The 10,948-nt window shown below is 47.2% G+C and overlaps 1 pseudogene; it reads right to left on the bottom strand.

Annotated features, from left to right (window-relative positions):
* Positions 1-1,643: 1,643 nt before the first annotated feature.
* On the bottom strand, positions 1,644-7,383 carry LOC120056685 (annotated as a pseudogene).
* Positions 7,384-10,948: the final 3,565 nt, after the last annotated feature.

Genomic DNA, 10,948 nt, shown 5'->3' with positions numbered 1-10,948 from the left:
TCATTGACTTTAAACCACATTATACAAATGGGACATTATTTAGTTCATTTAATAATTCACACAATACCCCCAAATAGCTCTTTAATTGCAAGTTGGTCCACACCAGGCATAATCACCCACTGGGTACACACTGGTTGAATCACGTTGAACCAACGTGGAATAAACATTGAATTGACATCTGTGCCCAGTGGGTAATTTTCAACTAGAAACAAGAATGAGAGGGAACGTTTGTTTTTATGCATAGCACAATCACAGACATTTGCTCGTACTATCCAAAGTTGTAATACATCAGCAAACACATTGAATACAGGAAATCAACAGAATATGTACATGCAAAAAGAATTGCTGCACATTCCTTTACTACTATGTAGGGAATGAATATACTAGCTGCTTACGTTCCTGTCCACGGAAAAGCAATTTTACCCATTGTTACAGCTTAAAATTAGAAACAGCCCATGTAATACTGCCACAGCAGAAATTCAATAGGATTTATGTGAAGTCATATGCCATAAGATGTTGTTAGTGAGGCAATTTACCCATAATTCTCACCTTATTACTGTCCCCTCTGAGAGGTGGAATTTACATTAAGACATTGGTGCATATTCCTTGATGCAAACTCAAATATATTGTGCTCTTAGAAACATAAAACTACTTTTGGAAAGTAATTTTCCTTTAAATAGTTTGGAATTAGGAAAGGAACTTAAGCGTTAAAGGATACTCTACTGGCAACATGGGATTTAGAATATCAAGAGGGAAAAATAAAAATGTAAGAAGATCTGAATGGCAAAGTGACTTCTTGAAAAAAGAGAACAATTATTTGATTACATGACACTAAATAGGGTCAGCCGTTGCTAAATACGTAGATGTTACACAATCAACAGTAAACAGGGGCTACAGATAAAGTCTCAATGGTGTAAAGTACTTAAGTAAAAATACTTTAAAGTACTACTTAAGTAGTTTTGGGGGGTATCTGTACTTCACTTTACTATTTATATTTTTGACTACTTTTTCTTTTACTTTACTACATTCCTAAAGAAAATAATGTGCTTTTTACTTTTTACTCATACATTTTCTCCGATACCCAAAAGTACTCGTCACATTTTGACAGGAAAATGGTCCAATTCACACACTTATCAAGAGAACATACTTGTCATCTCTACTGCCTCTGATCTGGCGGACCAACTAAACACAAATGCTTCATTTGTAAATTAATGTCTGAGTGTTGGAGTGTGCCTCTGGCTATCCGTAAATAAAAAAGATATACCAATTGTGCCATCTGGTTTGCATAATATAAGGGATTTTTGATTATTAATACTTTTGATATTGATTTTTTACTTTTGATACTTAAGTATGTTTAAAACCAAATAATTTTAGACTTTTACTCAAGTGTTATTTTACTGCGTGACTTTCACTTTTACTTTTCTATTAAGGTATCTTCACTTCTACTCAAGTATGACATTTGAGTACTTTTTTCACCACTGTAAAGTCTGGACTATGACGTATGTCATTCAAACTTACAGAGCTGTCCCTGTCCCTATCACAAGAAGTGTTCATCAGAATCAACAACCCAGGCGTCCACAACATATAAACACAAGTCATCCCAATCAAACATCCCATCAACGTCCACATGAGCACCCCCACCTTCAGACAGATTTCCTCCTCTTACCGAAGACATTGTTGATGAGCTTGGCCATGGACTTAGAGCCACTGTAGCGGCGGCGGTCGGCCCGGTACTTCAGGTGATCCATGACATGGCGGATGAGCTTGGTGAAGAGGTTGGATATCTCCAGATAGTCCTCTGCTGCAGACACCTCCTGGAAGTGGCATCTGTGCTCCTGAGCCAAGGCACAGCCTTCCTCTTCAAACACCTGACGGGCGTGGCACAGGTCCTGCTTGTTCCCCACCAGGCAGATTGGGATATCCATCTTGTCCATCTCTCTGTCCCAAACAAGCACACCAGGGTCAAAAACCTCCCTTAAACTTTCCTTAAAATGATCATAAACTTAATCAAAATATGTGTTTCTGCTGACTCATCACGAACTTCAGCTGACGTTCATCTGAATTAGTAAGGCTGTGTAAACTACTGACATGTTTATTGAAGCAGCCCACGGTATCAAAGGAAAACGAACCAAGTAGGCCAAGTGGTGGCTTCAGTGAAGTTTCAGAGAGTTTATATAATGCAGACAGGCCCTCGCCCAAAGTGCTCTTTTGATATACAGTGAGGGTGACTTCTGCTTCACATCTATTTCATGGAGTGTCAAACCATCAGGACCCAGCTGAAGTAAAATCCCACTACACAAATTAGGTCTGACCACCCATGTCATTTTGTGAGCCGTATGTGAGTCTTTATCATCTCAAGCTGTCCCAGCTCACGCTTCCACACAGCGGCAGTCGACTGGCTGCAAACTACTTTCACTTAAAGTCCTGTAACAAATGTCCAGTGGAATCCCAATAGTTCCTCTAGTATTTAATCATGTTTTAATTAACGCCTCTGAGAAAATTGAATACAAGTCATTCTGGGGCAAATTCAATTGAGCATGAGAAATAATTTACTCATATAATTAACTAAGTCGAGCCATGAGGTTGTAAATCCTACAAAACATGTTTATCAAGAAGGAAAAGCCTACACTTCTATCACAGACAGCTGCCTTTTGTGTTCACTTTGACTTCTATTTTCTCTATGATACAACAATGTTAAAATCATGTTGGAATCTGCCACTTTAACTGGTGTGAGCCCCCCTGTTAGCCTAAACGTCTGTCCAGGAATGGGAATCATTAATTCATCAAAGCCCAATCCCTTCCCTCTGGTAGGCATCAGGCACTGGGTCACAGGTCACAGTCACTCACCCCTTGCAGCTCTCTCCGCGGGCTTCTTTGATCTGACATAGGATGTTTTGGGCGTTGAGGAAGGACGTTCGGTCGCTGATGTTGTACACCACGATAAATCCATCGGCCCACTCCACCGGCTCTTCCAGGATACATTTGCTCTCTCCACTCTGACAGGGCAGGGGACAGGGGGTGGACAACAGATCACAAACACATCCTCACACATCTTACCTGACTTATGGAAACTAATGGAAAAAATATTATGAACAATGTTTTGGTCACTCAAAGGCTATTTTACATGGAAAATTGTCACGCCTGCCTGGTGCTCAAAGGCGCCAGGCTCCCCAGCATTACGCACTCCTGCCACCATCATTACGCACACCTGCCTTCCCCCCCATCACGCGCATCAGCGATTATTCGACTCATCAGGACTCAATCACCTCTGTCATTACCTCCCCTATATCTGTCTGGTTCCCCGCTCTGTTCCCTGCTTCAGCATTAATTGTCGTTTGTCGTTGTTTACCCGTATGCTGACGCTGCTCCTGTTGTGTTACCTGTCTGTTCCTGATTAAATGTTGATTCCCCGTACCTGCATCTCATCTCCAGCGTCGGTCTTCACAGAATGTTGAAGCCATAATACAAAGCATCGGGGAGTGCTGGCGTTCCGGTTGGTGGGCCGGCCATTGATGGAACTGGGGGTGCCCAAGCCAGCTCATCGTGCTGCCATGCCCTAGCTGGCTCGACAGGTTCTTGCCCTGGTTGGCTCGGAAGGCACCCATCCCACGTCGGGCCTCAGCCGGATCGTCAGGTTTTTACGTCAGGCTGCTACGCCTCTGCAGGATCATCAGGCTCCCACGCCTCAGCGGGATCGACAGGCTTTCACGCCCCAGCCGGATCGTCGGGCTTCTATGCCTCAGCCGGCACGCCAGGCTCCCATGCCTCTGCCGGTTCGTCGGGAGTTTACGCCCAGCCGGCTTGTCCAGCGCCCGTGCCTCGGCTGGCCTGTCAGGCTCGGGCAGGTGGGATGCCGGGTGGTGCCCTTAGAGAGGGGGTACTGTCACGCCTGCTCCCGCTCCCCCTCCCTGGCGCTCGAAGGTGCCAGGCTCCCCAGCATTACCCCCTCCTGCCACCATAATTACGCACACCTGCCCCCTGTCCCGTCCCGCGCATCAGCGATTATTGGACTCACCTGGACTCAATCACCTCTGTCATTACCTCCCCTATATCTGTCTGGTTCCCCGCTCTGTTCCCTGCTTCAGCATTAATTGTCGTTTGTCGTTGTTTACCCGTGTGCTGACGCTGTTCCTGTTGTGTTACCTGTCTGTTCCCGATTAAATGTTGACTCCCTGTACCTGCTTCTCATCTCCAGCGTCGGTCTTTACAGGAAATAAGGTAACTGTGCAAAACCTTTAAACTATTTAATAGAGGTCAATTTTATGAGGTAGCCTCACCCCTCAGAGAACTATGGAATATGAGAAAAGTAATGGGAAGTGAAGCTGTTGAGTACAAGCTTGTGTTTAAATCATATCAACGTTTATTGGTTGCGTACACAGACTTGCAGGTGTTATGACAGGTGCAGCGAAATGCATATACAAAGTTGTCTTTGACCTAAAAACGGGCAACCGTGTCTGTCGGCGCCATCTTGTCAACTTGAAAAAGACTTGCCACAGGAGCTTACAAATTGGTCCATGATATCTGACATCCCCTACACCATTGAAGTTGACATTTAAAATGGTTAGGTAAAGGTTATGGTTATGGGTAAGAGTAGGGGTTAAGGTTAGGGTTTAGGGTAGGGATGTCCAAACGATTCTGGATAGCACTGACACTTCGAAATTATAGTTTCGCGTTTTATTAGTCGTATGTACGGGATACAAATGGTATACACCATCCAACGAAATGCTTACTTACAGGTTCCTTCTCAACAATGAGAAATAAAAGATAAGAATACGAACATAAAATAAATGGTTCAGTAGAACAGAATAAACATTTGAACATATGTATTATTAAGGCACGATTTATAGTCCAATATTTACAGTACACATGTTTTGGGGAAAGGGGGATTCGGGGCAAGTCAAAGACATGTCAACAGTGCATGACTTCTTTTGTTCCATAAAACAGGAAATAGACCAGAGAAAGACATGTACTGTACAGCAGTAGTTCCCAAACTGTGGGGCGCGTCCTGGGGTCGGCAGGAGGGGAACTCAGTCTGGCTTTAAACTTACTCTTGAAAGTTGTAATAGTAGAATGCACAAGGTGCCATTTCAAAATTGGGTAGCGCATCATCAGTTCCTCTTGTCATGTTAGTCATTGCATACCATAGAGAGCTATTTATGACTTGTCAGAAATGTCCAGATCAACTAACCCATGTCAGCTAACATTTTTTTATTTCGTTTTTGTAACCCATAGATATTGTTGTAATTTTTTTGTCACTCAAATATCACGAATACACATTAGACATGGCAAAATGTATAGAATTGCAGGAAATAAGCTTTAAACCTGCAGTATTCTCTCCACCAACAAGAGGGGTGTGAACAGTTTATGTCATGAACAGTGCTTGTGCCCATAGAAATAGACGTGGCACGTGCATGCAGGGGGGGGGGGGGGGGGGGCATGGGATGTTCCCCAATGCTGGAAGGGGGGCCCTGAGTGAAAAAGTTTGGGTACCCCTGCTGCACAGTACCCCTCACACAGACCCTAAAAGGTGAATAGATGAAGACAAGGCACATCCTGTTACCTGAGCCTGGGGGAATCATAATAAAACCCAACATTTGGGAATAAAGGGTACCATCTGCGGCTGCATAAGCAGTCAACATGTTCTAGTGCTGCCTGTCTCAGCTTTCCAAGGGCTGATCATTGTGTACAGTGTGTTCTGAGCTACAGGGGAATATCATAAATCACATCAGAACACAACATACAATCTATTTCCCATGCCATTAGACACTACTATGTTAGGCATGAGCTAAAAATATATGAATAAATGCAGGGAACAGATCAGATACCTGTGAACACGGATCAAATACTTCCAAGTGTAACAGTCTTCCTTCGATGGAGAGCCTTTTACGGTATAAGGAGTCTGTAACACAAGTTCAATACATACTTATTGTAATAGGAAACGTGCAATAGTTCAAATCTGATGTAATTAGTCATGTACAGACTTCTCCCATGAAATAATGATTACTGTAAGCCTCAAACATCCAGGCCATGATTGTTCTGATGAAGTAGACTGAGTTAATTCATTTAAAAGAAAGGTCTGAAGTCATATACCCCTGTGTAAACTGGAACATTAAATGCAGCCATCTTCCAGCATGTTAAACAAGCGATGACTAATGGGAACAAGTCATCATGCCAATGAGTTCATTAAGAAAGTATAAGTTACCCTCGGCAAAGCATATCACATTAAACCAAAACATGTCTTAACACATACTATATGTGAACTTGAAGAATCATTTGAATAGTCAAATCAGTAAATTATTACTTAAAATTCACTCACAATTAAAATGCCTGTGTGAACTATACAACTTCCTGGTGGATCTTATACTGTGCAGTATGTGTGTTTCATGTCAGACTCCCAAGGGTAATAAAGTAATAGAACGTTTTACTCCCTAAGTTGATGACATTGGTGAACAGCCAGTAGCAACAGACTGTAACTGCGAGCATATCTATATGACATTGTAAAAACATTACTACCCTACATTAAATATTGGTGAGAAATCTGTGTACTCACTGGCGTTGGAAGCATACTCTCCAATGAAACGTTTTGTCAGGAACCTTACCAGAACAGCTGGAGAGGGAGAAATGTGACATGGGTAAGACAGGCTTATTAATATACAGGAAACAAAAACATAAACAACAAATAGTTGAATTTAGGCGTGGATACTTTGGTCTTAGTAGTGGAACCCTGAACAGTTGTTTGGTAAGCTAAAACAGGGCTGTTCAGTCGTGCTGTTTTCCTATTCTGCACTTCTCCACTCTCCCCTCCATGTGGATTGAACACTGCAGTGGGCTTTCTCCTGCATCTACTTGTATTAGTTTATACCACAGTATCATTTCTCTCTCTCTCTCAAGAGACCTTGGTTGAACCTGTTCCAGTTAGCCTGAGGGATCGCACTTTCCCCTGCCTTACAAGAAAAATAATTCCTCATCAATTAGATGCATGTTCCAACCATCAATCTTAATTTCCTCTCTCCAAATCCTTACAAAAATATAGCAACTTCATTCCTCTTCTAGAGTTATGATCTAAAAACATTGTGCTTGGAGCTCATGCAGCGATCTCTATCTATCTGTCTAGGTGATAATTTCCCCCTGGTCATGGCTACACTGTACAATGTTACACTGTTTACAGTGAGGGAAATTACACGTTCGTATGCAAAGCATAGAAATAAGCAGTTCAATTATTCTGTTCATTTGGGAGACCTTGCAAGCCTCTACAGTCAAACACAAGAAACCAGACAGTTAAAGAAATACTTAATGATGCAAACACATACATTATTCATTCAGACACTTACCTGATTTCCCTGCTCCCTCGCTGCCCAGCAGAGCCAACTTGATGTCATTCATGTCTGCAGACTGGAGGTGAGCTGTTGAGAAGGACTAGCTGAGCTCTCTTTCTTTCTGCTGTCATGTACGTTAGGCGGTATCAGGATTAGAACTGTGCTTGTAAGAACTGCTCAGCCACAACAGATGCCTGTGGAAAAAAAGAAAACATACAGTGTTTCATGTCCCCTCCCACCCAATGAGGAGAGTGCCAAGTTGGATTACACAGAGGTCACCACAACACTTGTAACGGCTTTCTTCCTGCGATGAAGGAGAGGACCAAAATGCAGCACAGTTAGTGTTCAACATGTTTAATTTAACAATAAACGATGAACATTAACAACTAACAAAATAACAAACGTGAAAGCCGAGACAGTCCTATCTGGTGCAGAACACAAACACAGAGACAGGAAACAACCACCCACAATCCCCAACACAAAACAACCCACCTATATATGATTCTCAATCAGGGACAACGATTGACAGCTGTCTCTGATTGAGAACCATATTAGGCTGAACACAGAAACAGACGAACTAGACACACAACATAGAATACCCACCCAAACTCACGCCCTGACCAACTAAACACATACAAAACAATAGAAAACAGGTCAGGAACGTGACAGAACCCCCCCCTCAAGGTGCGAACTCCGGGCGCACCCCTAAAACTCAAGGGGAGGGTCTGGGTGGGCATCTGTCCGCGGTGGCGGCTCCGGCGGTGGACGAGGACACCACTCCACCACTGTCTTTGTCCCCCTCCTTAGCGTCCTTTGAGTGGCGACCCTCGCCCCCGACCATGGTCCAGGAACCTTCACCAAGGCCCCTCCTAAATAGAGGAGACAACTCAGGACAGAGAGGTAGCTCAGGACCGAGAGGTAGCTCAGGACCGAGAGGTAGCTTAGGACCGAGAGGTAGCTCAGGACCGAGAGGTAGCTCAGGACCGAGAGGTAGCTTAGGACAGAGGGACAACTCTGGACTAATGGCAGCTCCGGACTGAGTGGCAGCTCCGGACTGAGTGGCAGCTCCGGACTGAGTGGCAGCTCATGACTGAGTGGCAGCTCATGACTGGGTGGCAGCTCATGACTGGGTGGTAGCTCATGACTGGGTGGTAGCTCATGACTGGGTGGTAGCTCATGACTGGGTGGCAGCTCATGACTGGGTGGTAGCTCATGACTGGGGGGTAGCTCATGACTGGGGGGCAGCTCATGACTGGAGGGCAGCTCATGACTGAAGGGCAGCTCATGACTGTAGGGCAGCTCATGACTGTAGGGCAGCTCATGACTGTAGGGCAGCTCATGACTGTAGGGCAGCTCATGACTGAAGGGCAGCTCATGACTGAAGGGCAGCTCATGACTGAAGGGCAGCTCATGACTGAAGGGCAGCTCTGGCAGCTCCTGACTGGCTGGCGGCTCTGGCAGCTCCTGACTGGCTGGCGGCTCTGGCAGCTCCTGACTGGCTGGCGGCTCTGGCAGCTCCTGACTGGCTGGCGGCTCTGGCAGCTCCTGACTGGCTGGCGGCTCTGGCAGCTCCTGACTGGCTGGCGGCTCTGGCAGCTCCTGACTGGCTGGCGGCTCTGGCAACTCTTGACTGGCTGGCGGCTCTGGCAGCTCCTGACTGGCTGGCGGCTCTGGCAGCTCCTGACTGGCTGGCGGCTCTGGCAGCTCCTGACTGACGGACGGCTCTGGCGGCTCCTGACTGACGGACGGCTCTAGCGGCTCCTGACTGACGGACGGCTCTAATGGCTCGGGACAGACGGGTGGCTCTGAAGGCTCGTGGCAGACGGATGGCTCAGACGGCGCTGGGCAGACGGATGGCTCAGACGGCGCTGGGCAGACGGATGGCTCAGACGGCGCTGGGCAGACGGATGGCTCAGACGGCGCTGGGCAGACGGATGGCTCAGACGGCGCTGGGCAGACGGATGGCTCAGACGGCGCTGGGCAGACGGATGGCTCAGACGGCGCTGGGCAGACAGGCAGCTCAGACGGTGCTGGGCAGACGAGCAGTACAGGCGGCGTTGGGCAGACGGCCAACTCTGACCTGCTGAGGCGCACAGTAGGCCTGGTGCGTGGTGCCGGAACTGGTGGTACCGGACTGGAGACACGCACCTCAGGGCGAGTGCGGGGAGAAGGAACAGGGCACACTGGACTCTCGATGCGCACTATAGGCCTGGTGCGTGGTACCGGAACTGGAGGTACCGGGCTGAGGGCACGCACCTCAGGGCGAGTGCGGGGAGAAGGAATAGTGCGTACAGGGCTCTGGAGACGCACAGGAGGCTTGGTGCGTGGTGCCGGAACTGGTGGTACTGGGCTGGAGACACGCACCACAGGGAGAGTGCGTGGAGGAGGAACAGGGCTCTGGAGACGCACTGGAAGCCTGGTGCGTGGTGTAGGCACTGGTGGTACTGGGCTGGGGCGGGAAAGTGGCGCCGGATATACCGGACCGTGCAGGCGTACTGGCTCCCTTGAGCACTGAGCCTGCCCAACCTTACCTGGTTGAATGCTCCCCGTAGCCCGTCCAATGCGGGGAGGTGGAATAACCCGCACTGGGCTGTGTAGGCGAACCGGGGACACCATTCGTAAGGCTGGTGCCATGTACACCGGCCCGAGGAGACGTACTGGAGGCCAGATATGTTGAGCCGGCTTCATGGCACTTGGCTCAATGCTCAATCTAGCCCGCCCAGTGCGGGGAGGTGGAATAACCCGCACCGGGCTATGCACACGTACAGGAGACACCGTACGCTCTTCCGCATAACACGGTGTCTGCCTGTACTCCCGCTCTCCACGGTAAGCATGGGAAGTGGGCGCAGGTTTCCTACCTGCCTTCGCCACACTACCCTTTAGCCCCCCCCCCCCAAGAAATTTTTGGGTGAGCCTCTCGGGCTTCCAGCCGCTCTGCCTTGCTAGCGCCTCATAATGCCGCCTCTCCGCTTTAGATGCCTCCAGCTCCGCTTTGGGGCGGCGACACTCCTCTGGCTCTGCCCAGGGTCCTTCTCCGTCCAGAATCTCCTCCCATGTCCATTCCTCCTTGTACCACTGCTGCTGTCGTTGCTGCCCGTTGCCACGCTGCTTGGTCCGGGTTAGGTGGGTGGTTCTGTAACGGCTTTCTTCCTGCGATGAAGGAGAGGACCAAAATGCAGCGCAGTTAGTGTTCAACATGTTTAATTTAACAATAAACGATGAACATTAACAACTAACAAAATAACAAACGTGAAAGCCGAGACAGTCCTATCTGGTGCAGAACACAAACACAGAGACAGGAAACAACCACCCACAATCCCCAACACAAAACAAGCCACCTATATATGATTCTCAATCAGGGACAACGATTGACAGCTGTCTCTGATTGAGAACCATATTAGGCTGAACACAGAAACAGACGAACTAGACACACAACATAGAATACCCACCCCAACTCACGCCCTGACCAACTAAACACATACAAAACAATAGAAAACAGGTCAGGAACGTGACAACACTGAATACCTTAAGAATCTCTCTTGCTCCTTTCCAGTTAAAACATGAATAGTATCAAATCAAATGTATTTGTCACATACACATGTTTAGCAGATGTTAATGCGAGTGTAGCGAAA

Source organism: Salvelinus namaycush, chromosome 1 (genome assembly GCF_016432855.1).
Source record: "Salvelinus namaycush isolate Seneca chromosome 1, SaNama_1.0, whole genome shotgun sequence".
Lineage (NCBI taxonomy): Eukaryota > Metazoa > Chordata > Actinopteri > Salmoniformes > Salmonidae > Salvelinus > Salvelinus namaycush.
This window is presented reverse-complemented; position numbering and strand designations above follow the sequence as displayed.